This window comes from Mesoplodon mirus, assembly GCF_964341445.2.
Source record: "Mesoplodon mirus genome assembly, chromosome: 3".
Taxonomy (NCBI): Eukaryota; Metazoa; Chordata; class Mammalia; order Artiodactyla; family Ziphiidae; genus Mesoplodon; species Mesoplodon mirus.
The window spans coordinates 6451656-6474749 of NC_138978.1; the positions used below are offsets into that span (position 1 = coordinate 6451656).

Genomic DNA, 23094 nt, shown 5'->3' on the forward strand with positions numbered 1-23094 from the left:
TAAATAAATGACAAAGCACATGCCTTTTATAGAAAATAAATTTTTAAAGGTGATATTAAATGACAAATAATTTTAAGCTAAAGGAAAACAGCTCTTGGGTTCTTTTTGACCACTTTCTGATAATTTAAATAACTTGATAAAGACTCAATTATTGTTTCCAGCATCCCTGAACAAGGGGGAGTGGGAATCCCATGAGATTATCCATAGTCAGATGGAGGAACCTCGATAAAGGGAATTACTTGCTCAAGGTTACAGACCAAGACAAAACCTTGAATATCTTACTCAGATAGATGCTCCCCGTCTTCACAAAGAGAAACAGCTTTGCCAAGTGCTGCTTTATTTTTAATAAATATTTTGTGAGGAAATAAGTGAAATATGTAAAGAAGACTAGCTTGAACATGCTATGACAACGACCTTTTCACACACATGAAGAAAAAGAAAACCAATCTAGTATCTTATGGATAACTTTCTATTAAATTTTAACCTGAACATATTTTCTAATAGTAAAGAAAACCAAGGCAGCCGATCAGAGATGGAATGAAGTAAACCAAATTAGATTTTCCTCGGGGAAGAAGAGCCCTTTCTTAAACTACATTTGACATGGCGGTGGCTGGGTAATTAGTTTTGATGCTCTCAACAGCTGGAGTCTAAAGGTTATTTTTTAAAATGACCAGTTAAGACATTTTTTTTTTTAAAGAAGCAAAGATTTTAAGGGAAGCAGTGACTATAAAGGAATGTACAAACGCTCCACACTACAACCGAAGATCATCATAAACCTCAGGACAGGAAAACCTATGCGTTATTTACTCACAAGTAAAGGCATCTGCAGTCAATCAAATTTTCTAGGGAGAGCGACCATGATGCCCACGTTTAAAATGCCACGTGTTTTTATCCTTCCTCAGGACCCTTCACAACAAACGTGTCTTAGAGGAACTATAGACGCTGGAGAACACAGGCAGGTTCCTCTACCGCTCCATTTCACACGTGTTAACACCACCCTCCCCAGCAAAAAGCAAAGGAGCAGAGGTTTGGAGCCCTCGATCCAGTGGGACTTCTGGTCCCACCACAGGGGCTAGCAGACCCACTAGGAGGCAGAACAGGAAGAAAGACACGAAGAAGACTAAAGGCCACTTCCTTCCAAGAAACCTTCTGAAAGACATCAGGATTCTTGTAGCCCAAAGTCATTACAGAAAAAGAAGAAATCTGAAAGCCAATCACTTAGGCATCCAGAATCTCCCAACAGATTTCTCTACTCAGATGTAGGCTCAACAACAGCAATTCCATCTCTGAATCCATATAAAACAGCAGCTCAGGAATGAACTGCTGACTGAGCTTTCTATCTTGCTCCAAAGTCCAGGATGCTGGGGAAAAAAACTCTGTTCAACATTCAGGCAACATCCACTTAACACGCTTATCACCTTAAGGGACAAAGAAGAGATCGCTTCCCACTGTGGTAGAGAGTTCTCTACCTAAGCCCTAACTTGCTATTCAAGTAAAAACTGAAGAAACCCATTCCCTAAATAAAAACTGTAGCTCCGACTTGCACAGTGTGGGGACAACCCAAGCTTCTTAATTTCTGTGTTCCAATCCTTGCTGTACCCACTGCCAGCATTTCACATCTCTAGATATCCACTGTTTCTTCATCTCACCTGAACACAAATCACAGCCCATATGCCCTCTTCTTCCTATCACCTCCTACAGAAGGAAGTATTTTCTGTATCTCATAAGGTTACACTGTCATACCTAACTGCTATTCACTGACTTCAAAACTAACAGGTCCCTTCCTAACTAATGATCTCCACTTTCTTAAAGCTCACGTGACAAAAAAAAAAACTTGCTGTATTCGATGGTCTGATCCCACATCACATCTCGCCCTCCCCTAGGCTGCACCGCCTTAAAGAAACACCATCTCCGTACCCCATCCATACCAAACCTTCTTTATTCCTTCATTCTTACAAGCACCTGCAACCTGATAATGAGTTCCCTCCAGGGGCAGTAAATTCTCATGACTCCTCTGTAAAGAAACAACAACATCTCCTCTCCTTGATGTAAAATTTCCTCTCCTTTATATAAAGTTGACAACTTACATCCCCTGTGTGGTCAGTTATTTGGCAGTCAGATGGTCTGCACTGTGTACCTCACTATCAATTTTGAGCTTAAAGAAACCAAACTTACTCCTTTCTGCATTCACCCCCCCAAGGACTAATGTCTGACACAGGGGGTTGGTAAGACTAGACAGAACTGAAATCAATGACAGATGGTTAGATAGTGAGGATTATGAATAACTTTATTCCTTCTACACAAAGAAAAGCTTTATATTCTTTTCTCATAATCAGCAGAACCAGTATTACTATAAACACTCTTACATAAAGTAAAAACATAAAGTAGCTATTAACTTGTATATTAAAAAGCTTTCCAGAATAGGAGAGAGAATCTATATTCTTTCATTTCTCAACTACAAATTTACATTCAGGAAAATGATTATCTCTAAATATACCTGAACGTATATCTGTTAGAGAAGAAAGGAAAGGAATATGCTGGGATGTCAAGGACAACTACTGATATCCCTTTGCCTAAACACTTCTCCGTGGTCTTACTGGAGGCTGCCCTGCAGCCCTGGCCTGAGGAACGCTGCCATGAGGAATAAGGCAGTGGAAGACAGCAGATCCACAAACCTAACATATGGAATTACCACGTTTACTTATCAATGCCTTATTACTAGATAAAAAGTCACCTCTTTCTGTTTAAAAAGTTATCGTGGCAACCCAAACTGACCCAAAGCTATGAATCCAGATATGAGATTCCAATGCACAAGGCTAGTGATATGTAAAGCAGGTCACTGCTGTCAAGTGATCTCTATCAGTATTTTGAAACTTTCTTTTTTTTTTTTTTTTTTTTGGTACGCGGGCCTCTCACTGCTGTGGCCTCTCCCGCTGTGGAGCACAGGCTCCGGACGCGCAGGCTCAGCGGCCATGGCCCACGGGCCCAGCCGCTCCGCGGCACGCGGGATCCTCCCGGACCGGGGGCACGAACCCTCGTCCCCTGCATTGGCAGGCGGACTCTCAACCACTGCGCCACCAGGGAAGCCCAGTATTTTGAAACTTTTATGTGAAAAGGTCTGACTGAACTTATTTTCAAAATTATCGTCAAAATTAAGTGACAACACTTAGAGTTTATTTTACACAAATGGTCATAAAACACACAATGACCAAGATCAGAGGTTATTAAAATTCTTGACATGAATTAAAAATTTTCACATGTCAAACTTGCCATAGGAATAGGGAAAAATACATTGTTTTGATTTGATTTTTCTAAATCATTTTAAAAAATGAAAGCATGAAAAATTATTGTAGAGTCAAACTTTTCTTTTTAACCCTCCCATAAAAAATAGGGGGATCTAACTAAAAGACAATACATCCTAAAAACAATTTGGAATTTAAGTCTCACACACACACAAAAATCTACTTATTATTGCTCTTAATGATTTTCAAAACAAGGTTAAATAAGGCCATATAACTCAGAAATATTTCCCTCTTGTCTTATTAATTAAGCAGCTATTTAAGAAAATAACTTTACATAGATGTTTACAGTTAGCACAAAAATAAAGTGTTTTATCTGGAAAGAGAATGATGAAAACCTAAGTCAATATAAAAAGGAACAAAACTGGGTCATTTGTGGAGACGTGGATGGACCTAGAGTCTGTCATACAGAGTAAGTCAGAATGAGGAAAACAAATAACATATATTAATGCATATATGTGGAATCCAGAAAAATGGTACAGGTGAACCTATCTGCAGGGCAGGAATAGAGACGCAGACATAGAGGATGGATGTGTGGACAGGACGCGGGGGCGGGGGCAAATGGGGAGATTAGGGTTAACATATATACGCTACCATGTGTCAAACAGAGAGCTGGTCCGAACCCGGGAGCTCAGCTCGGTGCTCTGTGGTGACCTGGATGGGGGGGATGGGGGGAGGGGGGAAAGGGAGGTCCAAGAGGAAGAGGACATATGTATACATACAGCTGATTCACTTTGTTGTACAGCAGAAACAAATACAACACTATAAAGCAACTATATCCCAATTTTTAAAAAAATCATTAAAAAAAAAAAACTCACTTGGGATACGCCCAGCAATCTTTTAAAGCCAAAATGATTTGCCAACAATTTTTCATGCAATTTATGGGAGCATGGATTGTCTGAAGTTGGCTATAAAATTGGTTTCAGTCAGTTGGATATTGATCCTCAACCTGAAAATTCCCCATGGCCAACACAAGTACTGCAGATACCTTTTTTTGAAAAAAAGAAAAAGAGCCTTTAAAAAAGAAAGCAAGCTAGCAGTTCTGAAAGAACTGAGCAAAGCCGATGCGACCCATTAAGTGCATAATGCGCATTTTCAAAATTACCCATATGAAAATGCGTATTTACCAGATTGAGCTAACGGCTGCTGCAGGGCAAATACATATATTTTTAATCTTAAAATCAGCAAGCCCGAAATGGGCCAGAAAAAAATGAGTGAGGCTACTACCATCAATATCAATTATTCCAAACAAAACAGGATAACAAATTTTTTTCTTTACCAGGGTGTCTGCAAATGAAACCATGGGTCTAGGTTAAGATTTATTTCCTAACATGTAGCCTCTGCCTGGTAACGGATCACACGATTAAGTGGCCTCAAATCCTGTGTTCACAGTGTGGGCAATGATATTGAACAGGGCGATTCTGGCTGTCTCTCACAACCTCAACATAGCTTTGTGTCCAAGAATCTCTTGTGCCATCTGCAAACAACAGAGCATTTGCTATGCTAGAGAAGGAAGTCAGCCAAAACGCAAAGGCAGATTTTGGAGGCAAAGAAAGCCCTCTCTGCTTTTTCAACCCTCAGCAAATCAGCAGCCTTATGTAAATAGAGCAAGAGCAGGGTCCTCTCAAGGGTCAAAACCACAGCCTGAAGCATCAGGCAGTTTGTCATCCTGAAATACCAAGAGCCTGTCAGCATCCTTCCTGACAGCCTCTGCACAAGCACAGTGGACACTGACTCTGCCCACTAACCAAGCAAGTGGCGGACGATGCTCAGCCACGGGCTCTGTCCCAGGAAAGAATTTCTTTCTCCGTGAACGTATTTCTGCCTATTAACCTTTGAAATATTGGGTTGGCCAAAAAGTTTGTTCGCATTTTCCATAACATCTTACTTTTTTCCTTTCTGGCCAACCCAATACCTTCTCGCCCCTCTGCAAAGCATGACAGTGCCACCCTAACATAATTTCCAATAGAAAACCTTTCCTTATGAAGAGCACGCGTGAACAAAGCCTTTCTCACAAACAAATTCCCCAGAGACCCAGCTGGGTGGCACAGCAGTGGCCATGGAGGTTGGCCCTCGGGACCGCTCTGCTCTCCGGCTGTCCCTTCCTCTTACACAGGATTCCTCCACCGTCGACACTCTGACTACTCCATCAGCTAACAGCAGCTGGTCTAACACTGCAGAATAAAGTCCACAAGCATCTTGCCAGTTAATATGGATGCTTCCAAATTTCCAACACACAAAAGGGTGTGTGTGCATGAGCACGCATGCACACACTAGCAACTACTCTGAAAGCCCGATACCCGAATCCCAATGCCCCGTGCGCCACCTGGCCTCTTTCAGAGCCTCGCATCTTGCTTCCTGCTCTCTACAAAAGCCACACCTGTCACCACGCCTCACCTCTCTAAACGATATACTGCTACCTTCTGCACGGTAGACACTCAAAAACTACACGAGGAACAAATGAATTGAATGAAAATATTAAAACAGAAAAGAAGTTACACAAGATCCTAGCAAGAAGGCTGTGTTCTAGCAATATCAACATAAAAGATGTGGTTTTCTAGTAAATACTTCTTTAAGAAATATGACTTCCCTGGTGGTCCATCCAGTGGTTAAGACTCTGCGCTTCCACTGCAGGGGGCACGGGTTCGATCCCTGGTCAGGGAAGTTCCGCGTGCCATGCAGTGTGGCCAAAAAAAGAAAAAAAAGAAAGAAAAAAGAAATAACTCAATTGCAGGATGACCTACTTTTAGTTTTCTGCTAGATTCTTTTGTGGGGAAGGGATATTTGCATTGTCTGGGAATAGTGGAGAACTTAAAAGGGAAAAGGAAAAAAAAATTGGGAAAACAGCACCTCTGTAAGTGAAATCTTGTTAGTCCTTACCCTTTTCCTGTCTTTTGACCCTGAAAACTGTGTCACCAAAATTGGCTTGATAACATCCTCTTAAAGATTCTAATATCTCAGGTGACATATATCCTTGGTTCCTTCCTTTTCGACCTTCATGAAAATTAAACTCCATGTATTCATGTCTACAGATTCCCAAGTAGTACTACAAATTTTACACGGGTTTTTGTCTAAAAACAACACTATATACATTTAGCAAACACTTACCTTTCTTTATCCTCATTGCTAACAGGGAATTATTATGCCAATAGGGAATTAAATTATGAGAAAAATCAAGTTGGCTGGTGGGAGGGGGTAGAGAAACAGGTCCTAACAAACTAAAAGAAAATTTGTTTAAATTTCCCATTTTTCTCTCTTCTCCTCTAGGAGTTAGAAAAGCTTGAAGACTGATTCAAGACAATGATCTTGCTAACATTAAGAAGTGATGCTGGGCTCCCCTGGTGGCGCAGTGGTTGAGAGTCCGCCTGCCGATGCAGGGGACACGGGTTCATGCCCCAGTCTGGGAAGATCCCACATGCCACGGAGCGGCTGGGCCCCTGAGCCATGGCCACTGGGCCTGCGCGTACGGGGCCTGTGCTCCGCAACGGGAGAGGCAACAACAGTGAGAGGCCTGCGTACCGCAAAAAAAAAAAAAAAAGAAAGAAATGATGCGACTGTTTTGGAATAACTACTGCTGCAAGACCTCCCCGCCATTCCCAAATCAATCCTATGCTACATGGACTTGAAAACTCTGTAAAACAAGAAAAAAGAAAGATCATCCTGCCAGCAGCAGCAATCTTACGATATGCTAAATATCAGCTATGGTTTGACACTTGTATTACTCAAGCAAAGAACATTTTGAGCACTCGCATCACCACATTTTATTCTGAAAATGTTCCTTAAAAAGCCCTCCTTGTGACCCATATTGAATCCCTACTATGAAAAAGATTCTAGCCAGCTTAACATCAAAACTCCAGTAAAGTGATGTGAATCTCTCTACTGCGTCTGTAGACGCAGTAGCTCTGTGCCATAAGAGAACACAAGGAATCTAGGAGAAGGGAAAGGGCGCACGGGGTGGGGGCAGGGAGGAAGGGGGGTGTCTATTTTCAAAATCAGTGCCGGCCATCTGCCCTATGAAGCAAAGTGTCTCAGGGCATTAGCGACGCGAGGGAAGGGAATTTCGAGACCACTCTCACTCTTGCTGCCCTACTGTACCTACCTTTCTAATGCTTGAGAAGGCAGGTAACAACTCTATTCATTCCAATCAGTGAATCCTATCAAAAATAAATTCGGCTATAAAATCCGTATTAAGTAGAGGATGACTGCTAGTGGAAATGTCTTTAACACAAAGATTACAACTAAAATGTAGCTGAAATATGTACATTCAGGAAACCAACCCAGAGAGAGTTCAAACACTTCCAGGAATACTATGCCCAGTATTCACAGGAAAAAATAACCAGTGACAGGTAGGCTGCAGTGAAGATTCTTCTCTTCCCACATGGCCGACAAACAAACAAAATGCTAGTCTGATCTTCTGGTGTCACATCCTGCAGAGCAGATTTCAAGCAACACTGCCTGCTCCTTTTCAGAAAACAATGCACTAGGGGCCTCGGCTTTATAATAAATGGTTCAACCAATTTGCAGTGCTCACTGGAAATACACAGGAGAATTCACAATGCCTGGCTATAATTCTTATTTGGCAAATGATTTTATTATAAACTGGTATCATAGTGAATCCATTTTCTTTACGGGTTTTCTGCTAATGTTTAATGGACTGTCAGTATAATTTAGATTTCATCTATTTAAACTCATTCAAGCCTGGCTCCTGATTGTACAGTAAATGGAACATATTTCTACTCAACGAAATTAATGACAGTTAATTGTAATCTGCAGTTCTCAATTTTGTAAAAGCAACTGTTCCACAGTTCAAGCATCAAGCTACAAAATTTCCCAAACCAATTATATTTTTGTACTTTATAGGCATCTACATCGTATAAGCCTTCCTTGTAAGACTAATGTATGTACGTATTCTTTTAATATCTCTTCCCAGTCAAATACTTACTACCAACTTGCCAGAAAGAGTTAGGACTTAAATTATAACTAAAGGCTGGGGAAATGAAAGTTTGTCAGTCTGAACAGAGAGGTGCTCGATTATTTCAGATTTTTTTAAGCTAGCAAAACTGAAGATTAAAATTTTCTACCTTATATATCTCTCTGCATACTATTGGATGGTTTTCTTATACATTTCGAATCAGTCACAATGTCAACATTAAGTGAAATTTATTAAAAGTAGGCTAGGGACTTCCCTGGCGGTCCAGTGGTTAAGACCCTGCCTTCCAATACAGGGGGTGTGGGTTCGATCCCTGGTCAGGGAGCTAAGATCCCACATGCCTCGGTGCCAGAAAATCGAAAAACATAAAACAGAAGCAATGCTGTAACAAATTCAATAAAGACTTTAAAAATGATCCACATCACACACACAAAAAAATGTTTAAAAAAAAAAGTGGGCTAAACTTACCATATGGATTTAGACATACAAACAGGGCACACAGCACATATTAATAAATACCGTACTGAATTACTTTTGAGTTTGATACTCTGTTTAACAGAAATTTACTTCTGAGTTTTATTTACCAGACAACAATCCCATGAGTGATTTTTCTTATTGAGTGATTGGTCTTTCACCTAAGCATCCACACAGCTGTGTAAGAGATGCTTAAAGGAGAAAAAAAGTGTGCAAAAAAAGCACCTTCAGAGAAACTTATCAAATCAAGACCCACACAGATACAACAAGCATCCAGAATTTGCTGCCCCAAAACTATAACCACCAGGGTCACAGACTGTCAGACTGCTATTCACACAAAAACAAGAGAAGCAAAGGAAAACCACAAGCTATTCTTTTCAGTCCTTTTCTCAGCTTGGTAGTTTACGTCTGCTCAGCTGGTTACTGATTCTCCTATAACCACATTCCAGTCATGACCCATTCTCATGCTGTTGCCCCTATCACAGATGCTCTACCTCTACTTGGTCCTACTGCAATTCTATCCAACCTCCAGGACCCAAATCAAGATTCCCACGGTCCTTCATGTCTTCTCCAACGCCACCAACTTACAGTCTGTTCAACTCAGTTGGTATTGCCCACTCACTGCCTGTTACTGACAAATAATGTTACTTGAATGAGTGTAATTTCTCCCCATAAAATGAAGGATCAGGGCTTCCCTGGTGGCGCAGTGGTTGGGAGTCTGCCTGCTGATGCAGGGGACATGGGTTCGTGCCCCGGTCCGGGAGGATCCCACATGCGGAGCGGCTGGGCCCGTGAGCCATGGCCGCTGAGCCTGCGCGTCCGGAGCCTGTGCTCCACAGCGGGAGAGGCCACAACAGTGAGAGGCCCGCGTACCGCAAAAAAAAAAAAAAAAAAAATGAAGGATCAGGGACTAGAATCCTGTCTACTTCTGTGTCTTGCCTTATCTCACCTCCACAACACCTTGCACAAAGTTATAGACAAAGAAGAGTGTGCTCTTCTGTTATCAGCTGATTAATAAAACACTCCTAATGGTACAGCTGAAATCTAACAAAACCCAGGAAATTCTACTAGCTTACCCAAAGCCTATTACGGTTTCAGTGGGCCTCAAATTTAATCATCTGCTTTAATGTATAGAAACTCCTAAGGGCAAATGATGCCTGTTCCCTAACTATCTTTACCCTACCCATACCTCTTCCTTTCCTCCCTTAAATCATTACTATTTTCATTTGGGGTCCTGTTGTAGTTACTATTGTTTGGTCATGTGTCTCTTTTAAAATAAAGTCAAAGACTAAAGATATTTTAAGAAGAGTTTAAAACATCAGGTCACTTTCCTGTGACTGAAATGTGGAGACCTCAGATTTTCATGAAAGATCTTTAGCCCACTGTGAATTATAAATATCATTTTACAAGTATTCAACAGGTATCTGGGAAAAAATAGTTCCACCTATACGACAATTTGCAATTATCTATCTCCTTAGGATTCTACATGTAATAATTTTGCTTTCTAACAATATACATCATTCTCAGGCTAAAAAGTATTGGGGGGGAGGGCTGGCGGGATCTTGTCTGCTAATCTGCCATCCACCTGTCACTTTTATAATCAAAATTAGCAAAGATCTGAGCAAGGTAGTAGGATTTAAAATATCTAAATTCCTCTTGAATCCTGAAATGAGATGAGAGACTTCATTTATTGTTCAGGCCGTAAGAAGCTCTGGATGCTCTATATGAAACTACTCAACACACTTCAACAAGTGAGTGCAGCTGTTCTGGGCCAATGTAACACTTAATGAGAGTTTTACTTTTTGTAATTTGTACCTTGAAAAAAATCATGTTCTGAACATCTGCTGAGACAAAATAAATCAGAACATTGACCGGAAGAGGGGGGACGAGACCTCTCCATTTCAACCAAAGCGGTAACAGGCCAATCTTGTCAAGATTACATTAAAGCTAAATAAAGAAGATAAATATATTCTAAAGGAACAGAATCATAAACTCATAAACCATTCACACACAGACTTACGGGCACCACCAGCTAAGCACTAGAAATACTGAAGTGAATAAAAATACTGTCCTTCCCTTGACATGTTCACCATCTAATATTAGAGACAGACATGAAAACAAATAACTATATGTCTTCAGTAGTTTTAATTGTACTTGTTTTTTACCCCCTGTAACAGAGACTGCTAGCTGAGCATAATTTCATTCTTGCCTTCTTCCTTAAGAAAAGAACAGCTGAGGTTTAGAAGGTGTCCGGCCTCTCAGAAAAAAGATGACATTTGCCAGCCTCCCTCATAGCTGGTTTGGTCACATGACTAGGCTCTGGTCATGGGATACAGTTGAAAAGAGGAGCCCTTTCTCCCCTTAGCCTTCCTGTTAGCCTGAAGACAAATGTATCATCTGAAGGCGGAGCACAAGATGGATCACAAGATGACACGGGAATAGCGGCCACACAGAATGGAGTAACCAAATCTTTGACTGTGGCTAAAGAACCAGACCAAGAATTTACTGGTTCACAATTCAGCACTAACAGCCACTGTACACAAATATCTCTAAATTATTTTGAAATGGGGCAAAATATTTAAAATACATTCATGGGAACTTCCCTGGCGGTCCAGTGGTCAGGACTCCATGCTTTCACTGCGGTGGCCTGGGTTCAATCCCTGGTCGGGGGACTAAGAGCCCACAAGCCGCGTGATGCGGCCAAAAACAAAACAAAACAAAAAATAAATAAATAAAATAAAGGACTGTCCAAATAAATAAATAAAATACATTCATGAGCAGAGTGAAATCCAAAACGATGACTGAGGGAAAATATTCTAATTCTTTTAATAGGGAAAGCTAGGAAGTAACAGATGACCCTAGCAAGTGTATAAAAACATAGCACATAGAGCTCTTGGCAGAATGACTAAAATAGTTTGACTGGACAGCATAAACCATTACCTTCCAGTGGGATTAAGAATCAAGTCCTAGAGGCAGATGACGTAAGTCAGAACAACGTCCACAGCTGCCGCCCTGAAGAGACTTCACAGCCAAGGCGAAGTTCCTAGCATGACGCTACCCCAAGGTGTCACAAGTAGGAAGAAAAGATCATAACTTCTGCAAATTGACTGGCATTTTGTGTGAAGGGCAGATTGATGGTGTCAAATGACACCACTCGGGCTCCCCCCTTTCTTTTCCACCTCCGTGTGGGTTTGATTTTAGGACTTCTTTAGCGAGGCTATGTGGCTGCTCCTCAACAAAAATACAGGGGCCACGGAAAATCAAATTTTCTGGAACACTATATAATTTATAAAAGTTAAAGCTGACCAGAATTCATACTATACTAAGTTCTCAGAATATACTCCATATTTTACTTCATACCAGAAAGATGATACAATGTCACAGCTTTACCTCCTCCTTTCCACGCCATTAACTGTGGATAAAAAACAGCGCAAGTGTGGCTGATCCATTCTCTGAGGTGAAGATTTACTACCTAAAGACGAAGTAAAGTCTCCTGCTCTGCCTAGAGAACATTTCTCCAGTTTCAAACCCACAAACTGAGTCACTTGCAGAGGCCAAAGTCCTACGGTACACCAGGGTTAGCTAGAAAGAACTGTAATGGTAATTCATTAAAAATCTTTAGCAGTCCAGACATACCCTTTGACTCAGCAATTCCACTTCTAAGGAAAGTGAGCAGAACCGAATAGATAACTATTCACCACTGTTGTTTATAATGGAGAATATTTGGGAAGAACCTAAAATCCAACTATATATAGCTACTTACATTATGGTATCTATCGACCAATGTGGGCATGTCTAATTTTTTGTGTCATGGATGCCTTTACAATCTCTACACCCAATCTCCACCAAAAAAAAAAAAAAAAGGTTTTAAATTCACAAAAACATGTATTGAAATACTTGTCACAATATGAGAAAAAATTGCAATGTAATATATGTGCTTCTTTATAGATTCGTTAAATAAGAAGATTTACTAGGCTACTCCCCCAGTAACCTCCTATGTGACGAACATAAACATTGTTTTCAGATGGTTTTCTCTACATGATGTCATATAAGAATTCATCTGTGATTTATATTGGTGTCACAGGTACTGCCAATATTACTATGGTTTATTACCTACCTTCAGAATTGAAATGAATGCTAAATGTCATTTAAAATGTAATAAGTTAGTGAAAATAAAGATGCTGTTTTTTACCCACCCAAGTTCACAGTTTCCTGAATTCTATTCACAGTCACCTAGGTTGACCATGGACCCAAGGTTAAGAATTCCAGTTTTAATGGCATACTAAGCAGCAGTAGTGACTGATAATTCCTGGCATGGCAATAAATTCAAGACATGTTAAGTTAAAAAGCATTATTACAAAACAGCGAATAGCATAATCCTACACCTGTTTACTAAGGCAAGTGACCATACAACAAAATATTAACATTTAGTGACTTTAATTTTTAACTTTTGCTTATCTGAATATTTCAATTTTCTTCCTTGAAAATGTATTATTTGTTCATCAAAAACAAAAAGAAAAAAAATGCAGGAAGGAAAATATGGGGGAGAAATAAAAAGAAAGGCCTAAAACCAAATATTATAAACGTGCTCATAGGACAAAGGCAAAAAGCAGCAAGTAAATTCCGGGGAGAGAACAAAATGGAGCACCTCTAATCATTACAGAAGTTGGGTAACAGAAATAATGCTGAAAAGGGAGTTGGAAATCCATATGTCAGTGTATCAGATGCCGCAGCACTGAGAATCCTAGCAGCTGGGAGATAACAGAAGTAAAACATATGACAAAACTGATGGTCTCTACAACAACGAGCCTCCACCAATCATGATCTGAATGCCAGGTGCAATTTTTAAAAAGACTGCTCTCAAACACAACTTCAGACTTGCAAAAAAAACAGTGAAGGGACCTAACTACCATAATGAATGCTGCACAGTAAGAAAACCACAAGAAGGTTATACGTCTGGTTGCCTAATATTCTTGGATTTGATATGAACCAACACATGGTCCTTGTTGCCACTGACAGAACCCCAGTGTGTATGTACATTATTCACATTCCTCTCTGTTGTGTTTGGGGGGGAAAAAGACTTTTTTAGCCTTTTTTAAGGTTACTGATTTAATTTATGCTATTTGGTTGCATGAAGTTGCCCTTAACCACTAAGGATTATCCAGATTTTTGCACAAGCTTATACAAGTCTAGGATCCTTTATCAAGGCAGTTATGTTCATCACTCTCCTGCCTTTACTCCACCATCACCACTCAGTTAAATATAAATTAACATTTTTTAAAATGACCACTCAACATAATGCTTAAGGGATTTCCTCTCTGTGACAGAAGCCAGGAACCAATTCCTAGATACATAATGTCGGCATATTGAAGATGAACTTAAAATTGTTCTTCAGTTTTGAGGCCACGTGTAAAGTTTAATCATATTGTAAAATATCTATTCCGTATTAGAAATAGCTAGTTGACAGCTTATACTTCTCAAAACTCAGGTTGTTAACGTACACAAACTCAGTTTCTATATGTGAAGTTAGTGAGTCTTTTGTGTTACTCCAAAATAAAGGCAATGATTTATTTTTTCCCAATCTCAATACAATTTGAGCTAATCACTCAAGCCGGATACCTTACATTTTAAAGCTGGAATCAGCAGTAGCCTTATGGGAAGTTAGACAAAGCACTGACTTTTAAATACACACATTTAAAATGATCTGTTGTTTTCTTTTGGAAGTAGAATTAGAATAGTTAATACTCATCCACAAACCATTATTATGTGTACATTATTGTTGCAATTGTGATCACAGAAAATTTTATTTATTTTTATGCCAGCTTATATTGTGAGAACACATTTAGTCAGTTTGGGTTTTATCAATCCTGTTATCCTTATCCTTTGGAACATCTTTCATGTATTTGAGGTTTCTAGTTGAAAAGTTTACTGTAAAAAAAATCAAAAACAAAAAAATGTATTGTTTTCGCAGAATAAATTTATTGGAATGTATACTGGGAGTAAGGTTTGAGGTTGTAAACAACTACGGTAGTGTAATTCGGCTTCATATATGTAACGTGACGTATTAATGTAATTCATATATTAAAGCAAAAATTGTTAACAGCAAAAGAAAGAAAGGAAAGAAGGAAGGAAGGAAGGAAGGCAGGCAGGCTGCTCTCCATGATGCCAAAGATCTATTTTTTGGAGAGTTGCTGCAGACTTAGAAAGCATTCTCATTTATGAGCCTGAAAGATAGCCCAGGGTTTTTCTCCCTCAAAATGCCTTCTAGGGCTTCCCTGGTGGCGCAGTGGTTGAGAGTCTGCCTGCCGATGCAGGAGACACGGGTTCGCGCCCCGGTCCGGGAAGATCCCACATGCCGCAGAGCGGCTGGGCCCATGAGCCATGGCTGCTGAGCCTGCGCGTCCGGAGCCTGTGCTCCGCAACGGGAGAGGCCACAACAGTGAGAGGCCCGTGTACCGCAAAAAAAAAAAAAAAAAAGCCTTCTAGCCAGTACAGAGAGCAAACTGGAAGCCACGTCTCCATTGTCTAATTGGAAATGTGAGGTATAAAATCCCTGGTAAGGAAGAAGCATAATTTCCCCAAGTCTAAGTGCTGCTACAGTTAATTCTCAAACACAAACTTGAAAACTTTAGGTGTGAATAGTGGTAATTAAACACTGCTTTTCAGTGAAACTGTTCTTGACAATATAAAAATACAAGATATCAGGTGAGACTTTTTTGTGACCTTTTCTTTCCCTCTATTAAAGAGAAAAAATGATAATTATACAAAGAATTAACATTCCCTCAATCAATCTGGTAACTGTACAGTACCTATGTTCTATAATACCAGCACCAATGGGATGTTCAGGGCCAGTAAAGTCTAAGAACTAAACACCAGCTAATAATAATAATGCCCGGCTTCAGAGCGAACAGTTATGCATAGCTTTACAAATTAAAATGTTAATAATGAGAATAATGAAAAGCAACATACTGAAATAATATTAAAAATTATATTATAAACTCAATCCATTTCTCCTTTTTAAAAGGAACTTATAGCCACAACCAAATGCCCCCCAAAACTATATTTTCATTACATCTCTACTGATCAGTCTAAAGTAAGACTAGCACACCATCTGTCAAGCATCAACATCTACCCAGCACACAAAGAAAGCCAGTACAATATCTACAGCCTTCAGAGAGAACATAAAACAACCCTATCTTTGCCTTTTACAGTTCAGTTTACACATTTTACACATTACACTGATTATCACACCGGACATCATTGAAAAGGCATTCCTTGCAAAGGCAGATGAATAAGGAAATTTAGAGATATGTGAGAAAATAAATTTAGAGGTTAAATGAGTGAACAAATGTGTAATATCGTTCATATGTAACATACAGTATGCTGCCTAATTGGCTTAAGCATGTATTTTATAGTGAAATAATGAAAAAGGTTTAAAGGTACTGGATATTTAATGCAAACATAATGATAAAGAGTCACTGGGTATGAACTTAATACACCGGTAAAGTGAAAGTTTATCCATTTCCACGCATCTTAAGCATTAACCTAAAAGAACCAGGTGGGACTTCTCTGGTGGCACAGTGGTTAAGAATCCACCTGCCAACACAGGGGACACAGGTTGAATCCCTGCTCCAGGAAGATCCCACATGCCGCCGAGCAACTAAGCCTATATGCCACAGGTACTGAGCCTGCGCTCTGGGGCCTGAGAGCCACAACTACTGAAGCCCGTGCGCCCCAGAGCCCGTCTGCAAGAAGAGAAGCCACTGCGATGAGAAAGCCTGTGCACCGCAACGAAGACAAAACACAGCCAATAAATGAATGGATTAATGAATGAATGAATGAATGAACCAGGTAACTTCCTGATCTTCCCTTATCTATTTTATGGTACTTAAAATCTATTATGAAGTGTACACTAACACAAGCATATGAAGGAGTAGAAAAGAAAAGCCTGTATTTTTACGTTTTCTAGTATTTAGGGTATTCAGTTATCCCCAAATCAAAACTCAGGCACACAGGTATCTATTCTGCGGTATTTAAACGCTTTGAAAAAGGAAAAGAAATCACTCTTATGCACATACATTTTAAAGTAATTCACCAAACAATATATTGCCCCATCTTTAAATCCACAGACATTATTTTTAATTGTGGAAAGTCTGGTTTTCTCAGCTGGTGAAGCTGTCAGAATAAATAGCAGGCAATATCTGGAAAGATGACAAACACACGGGTCAAAGTCAAATACAAGCCAATCTCTGTCAAGAACAGAGCCAAATTCCTGCATTTCAATTTAAACGATGTTAGCCAACCCAAATACCACCATGCCACTTCAAATCAAAATTGTTTCCTTTTAAAAAGAGCGTTTTACAAAACTGATAGAGTATAACAGATTAAACAACTCTTTAAGCAATTTCCTCAGCTACTACAAAGGCATCAATATATAATTACAATAAAGGGAACATTTAACAATTAATGGAGCCAGCAAAAGCTAAACCTCCAGAGCTTAAGAGTTCAAACACTTGCTCACTAAGCAAAAGGGCAGAGGATTTTAACATAACTGCAGGAAATATCAGTCCAATTAGACTCCAGGTAAATATAAATCTTGTTCCACTGTGATTGGGACTCACTTCATCCCAGTCCACTGGGCTGATTTTAGTACCCAGCCTGGAGATTCAAACCAAAGAACCCCCGCCTCCCCCTGATCTCTCCCCACGCCGCTGTGTTATCCAGGTGCTCTAGTTCCATAGGAACAGAAGTCTCCGGAAGGCTGTTAGTTTGCTTTACAACCGACCAACGACCAAGACTCCCCAAGACGTATCACACAGCTGTTAGGTACTAACACCCCTGAAGACAGTCATGATTTGTGCTAGTTTATAATGATGACATCTTAACTAATTCACATTCTTTTCTCATTCAGTTTCTATTCAGACTCTTTATAGAGGATACGTACATACACTCTTTCAAAAAGAAAACAGAAATAAACAGAGTTTCAAAGTGTCACCATCCCAGCAAATACCTTATTTATAAGGTATCATTCTATGCCTCGTAGAGCTTGATAGGAGGCAGAAAAAGTTAAAATTTAATACCTAAATGGTTTCAACAATACAAACAAGTAAAAAAATATGTTTTAACTGGATAAATCAAAGTAAAAAAAAAATTTTAATGCAGCATAAAATAGTAGGTGATGGGGCCTCCCTGGTAGCGCAGTGGTTGAGAGTCCGCCTGCCGATGTAGGGGATACGGGTTCGTGCCCCGGTCCGGGAGGATCCCATGTGCCGCGGAGCGGCTGGGCCCGTGAGCCATGGCTGCTGAGCCTGCGCGTCCAGAGCCTGTGCTCTGCAACGGGAGAGGCCGCAGCGGTGAGAGGCCCGCGTACCACAAAAAAAAAAAAAAAAAAAAAAATAGTAGGTGATGAAAGAAGTTTAAGGATTATGGAAACAGGCAGAACTAGAAGTTGAAGCAGGAAACCCACAGAGCAAAGATCGGCACTATGGCCTATAGGTCAAATCTGACCCATGACCTGTTTTTGTAAGGCCCACAAAGTACAGAATGGTTTTTCCATTTTTTTAATGCTTGGAGGAAAAAAAGAATATTTTTTGACGTGAAAATTACATGAAATTCAAATTTCATTGTCCATAAATAAAGTTTTACTGGAACACAGCACCTCACTCATTTATATCTTATCTGTCACTGCTTTCATGCCACAAGGGCAGAGCAGTGCAGTTTCAACAGAGACTGTATGGCCTACAGCGAAGCTGAAAATATTGACTCTCTGGCCCTTTACAGAGAGAGTTTGCTGACCACTGCTCTAGAAATGCTAAGTAAGACAAGTAGCTCAGCTGAAAATGTGAAATTACACCATAGAAGACTACCTCGTAAAAGGGTTTTTATTCATTAATGACACATATGCTCAGAAACCTTCTGCTATAAAATGCTCAAGAATTTTTCCAGTGGTTAATATCAAGCATACTGAGCTGCGGATTACAAAATATACCTTTCAGCTCATGCCTACGAGGATAACGAAGTGCCTCTAATACTGCATCTCCAAGTTCCTTGTCACATTCTCCATTTGGGCTGAAAACTCAGCTCATTTTATGACTCTAGATCAAGGATGGAAATATTCCCACATCTGCACCCAAGAACAACACTGTCAGCTGCTCAGAGCACTCCTTCCAAACAGACTACATTCAGCCTCGTTCACCTGGAAGAGGAGATGAAATCCACCTGCAATCTAATGCCGAGGTGATCTCTTCTACTCTTCTCACCTCGTTTGGACTTCTTTACCATTCATTTTTTAAATCATGTTTCTTGTACCTTTTCTTGTGTGAAAACCATGCTGGGAACTCGACATAGAGGACAACAGTGAAATCAAAGTGTAACAGGTATGCTTGCACTCTGCAACCTGTGAACAGGGCATTAACAGGCCAAGTGACATACCATCAATTAAAAAAAAAAGAAAAGAAAAGAAAAGAAAACTGGCCTTTAAGTCTCTTCATCAAAATACTGATAAGGGGTTCTTGATAAATCCTGCTCCCTTTTTCAACTTCATATAATGCTTTCAATGAACTAGAAAGATGCAGGTTCTACTGAGACCAAAAGAACGGGGCGGGGGGGGGGGAAGGGGGGTGCGCGTTGTGTTTACCATAATACTGAAACGAACAGCAAGAGGCAAGTGCAATTCAGACTCAGACACACAAATATACAGAACTGGGACCGCGTCGTGACTGACCCACCCGAATGGAGTCCTGAACGGCCAGAGCTCATGTTCAGCAGTAGCTACATTAACGTCAGAGCACAGGTGGTTGAGGGCAGAGTAATGTCCCCTCTCAAAATAACCTTCGCCCGGAATTCCGTGTGGTTTCCACACTTCATTGAGATATTTTTCTGAGCATTTGAACAAGCAAATCAGCTTCCTAGGAAAAGTTTTTGCCTGAGCCCACTCCTGTGTCACAGGATAAGTTCATGAGCTGTTGTCATCACTAGGCAGGCAAACATTCCACTGAACATTTCAAATACCCATAAGGATTACACAGTCCTAAGAAAACAGAACACGAGATCCTAAGAGGGTCAAAGCCCTTCATCTTTGGAGAGGAAGCACGCGTATCTTAGGGTCCCATTGTGTTCAACAGCCTTTCCAGCCAAAGGCGAAACTTTTTTAATTAAAAAAAAAAAAAAAACCAGGCAGCCAACCATAAAAGAGTTGCAGACTTCTATGAATAGTCAAAGAATTAGATAATGTGAGGTCAGAAGCCATTTCCCTTTAGAGTTCTGAAGATGGAGGCTTAGTGACTATAAATATCTCCCATTAGTAGATACATAGCTTTTCAATCTAGGAGGATTAAAAATTAAGTAACCCCAATTTGGTGGTAATTACCTCCTTAAATTGACACATCTTCCATCCCTGAGAGCATTCAGAATTAAAGAAAGACTTGAGAGAATCAAAAGTATATTAACATTTTGGGGGTTAATAAGAAATCAGGATTTGATATTTTTATTCTTTTTATAGTTAAAAGAATGTGGCTTACAACAATATCCTGTAATTCCAATTTTTCAAAGTAACACTACCTAGGGCCATATTATATGCCTGGCCTCTCTAAAGAAGCCCTGTGTGTATGCGTGTGTACTCATGTAAAGCCCCTGGGGTGGGTACTCTGATCCCCATTTCACTAGTGAAGAAACAAAGGCACAGAGGTTGTCCCTTGCGACCACCCACCTCCCCCATGTGTGAAACTGATTCAGAGGGGCGGTCAAGACTGAAACCTAAGTGAGCTTACGCACAGCACTGAAATATTTAAGGCACTTCATTCATAGGTATGATTTACTTCATCTATGAGAAGCATTAAGTGCTTTGGGAAGGTTTGTGTTAAAAGGTCCCTTAACAATAGAAACCACATATTAAATTTAATTTACTTAATAAGCAAGCCTAAATGTTGAAGATATTACTTTAAAAACAAGACCAATCACAATTCAAAAATCCCTTAAAAGTGACTGTTAAAATTTATTTAATTTATAAAAGGTATAAGATTTGTAAGCTGAACTTTTAAGAAGTAGTGCCATGTATTCTAATTTATAACTTTAACAAACTGAATACCAATTTCTTAAACCAAAGTAAACTTTCTGGATAGTCTTTTCTACATAAAATTTCAGCCTGAGGACCCTGCTCAAGGAAGTCCTTACATCAGCCACTCTGTACATGTGTTTACTGCCCAGCTCCTAAAGGCAGCTGAGACAATGCTATTCAAGACAGGCTGCCCAAGAAACACAGGGTGAACACTCAAGTGTGGAGTCACCACCCCTGCCTATGCTGATAAACATCTGGGGAAAAAATAACAAAGTGCCTAGAATGTCCTAGGCACTTTTCTAGGTAACCGGGGTACATCAGTGAGCTAAAAGGGAAAAGATCCCTGTCCTTCTGGAGTGGAACAGCAAGGAAAAGACACAAGAGGAATGGAAATGGCGGCATTTAAACCAGGTGTGAAACGTCAAGGGGTAAAGGGACTGTGAGAAGGGGTGAGGCCACAGATCAGAGGTCCTTGGGGGCTGTGAGGTGTCCAGAGGATTTCTGGATGCAGGCTAAAAGTGGGATCCAGGAAACAGGTGAATAGATTACCAGAAAGCTAGATCTCTGAGTTTGAGAATTAATTGTTCATAAAAATGCCTTCAAAGGATTACTATTTATCCATAACATATACCTGCCATTATCAAGGGTGATTTTCAAATGGCCGCATATAGAACATTTCTGTTTCTTTTGGAATATATAGGTTAAGAATACATTGTGGTTCACTGTTTCTCATGTAGATACTTCTGCTGTAACACAATATATATGTTGGTGGGAAAACCTCATGTTCTGCAAAAAATGTTTACTAAAAATAAAATACAGGGTAAGGGGCAGCTTACCCAAAACTACTGCAACTCTAAAATCAAATTACCGGTTTTTTTAATATAAATTTATTTATCTATTTATTTTATTTATTTGGTTGCGTTGGGTCTTCGTGGCTGTGAGGGCCTTGCCGAGTTGCAGCGAGTGGGGTACTCTCGGTTGCGGTGCACGGGCTTCTCATTGCGGTGGCTTCTCTTGCTGTGGAGCACGGGCTCTAGGCACATGGGCTTCAGTAGTTGTGGCTCATGGGCTCTAGAGTGCAGGCTCAGTAGTTGTGGCGCATGGGCTTAGTTGCTCTGCGGCATGCGGGATCTTCCTGGACCAGGGCTCGAACCCGTGTCCCCTGCATTGGCAGGCGGATTCTTAACCACTGCGCCACCAGGAAAGTCCCCCCCACTTTTTTTTTAAATCAGTAAGTATAACCTCAAGAAATAACACAGCCTAGCCCAAGCAGGCACACAGAGGTGCTGAAAGCTGCCTTAGGGAATATTTAAAATACATAAAAACAGCAGATGCTGACTCAAAGGTACCGAAACAGTGCAGATTAACATGGGGCTTCTGTAAAGGCGAGCAAAAGCAGGCACGTAAGGTGGGGTGCACCTCTCTGGAGAAGGAGCCCCAAGACAGGTGCTCATTTTTTCATTTCACTTTAAAGAGAGATGAAAGGGCTCTCATTGGTGCAACAGCCAAAGTGAAGGTTTAAATTCTCATCTTCTTTTTCTTTTTCTGCTGAACTATAAGCCTATATTATACCATATAATGCACACTATAATTCCACTTCCTCTATTCACACACCTCTTGCCTAGAAAAGCTGCATATGAACCAGCACAAGTCGCACATTCCACTGACATAGTTCCTCTATTTACCTAGCACATGCATAGCAAAACAAACTATTTATAAATATCCATATGTCGTTAGAAGCTCTCCTTGAATCTGGTGACACAGTGAGAGTCTCCTGATAAAGTGGTACACAGGGAACACATGCCGTTCTCCTGGCCATCTCTCATCTACTTCCCCCACCAAACAGCTCCCGAATTCCACCGAGGGGAATTACTGTAGCTCCACCATGTGCAGGTTTAGGGGGAGCAATAAATCAAGATCTGTCTTTTTTGATCCAAGACACAGACATGCAATTCAAGCTTCACCAACCAAATTTACTCTTCTGAGACTGTGACTGGAGCTGAGTGACAGCAAGACAGGAAAATGCTGAAGGACACCTATTCCAGTGGTAGCACCCAGATGGAATGGTCAGTAGTTTCTGCTGACCCAGAATCGGAACTTCCCTCGATCAGGCAGGTTTCCACCCATTATGGGTGTTATTCTACCAACAAATTGTTTTTGTGTGTGATGTGGCCAATGTTCCCCAGCTTGCATTAAAAAAACTTGAATGAATACAATATGCTCACATTTATTAGATCACATAAACCATGTATCTTCCCCTTCAGTTGCTGGGGTAAGGTTTCAACGGTAGCCTAAATATTCTGCAACAATTTACCTTGCCCCACTCAGCATACTTC

General features: G+C 40.3%; 1 protein-coding gene across 6 annotated transcripts in view; it reads right to left on the reverse strand.

Annotated features, from left to right (window-relative positions):
* RERE (arginine-glutamic acid dipeptide repeats) overlaps window positions 1–23094 on the reverse strand; it is a 432591-nt gene that overhangs the window by 228429 nt on the left and 181068 nt on the right. The window lies entirely within an intron of this gene.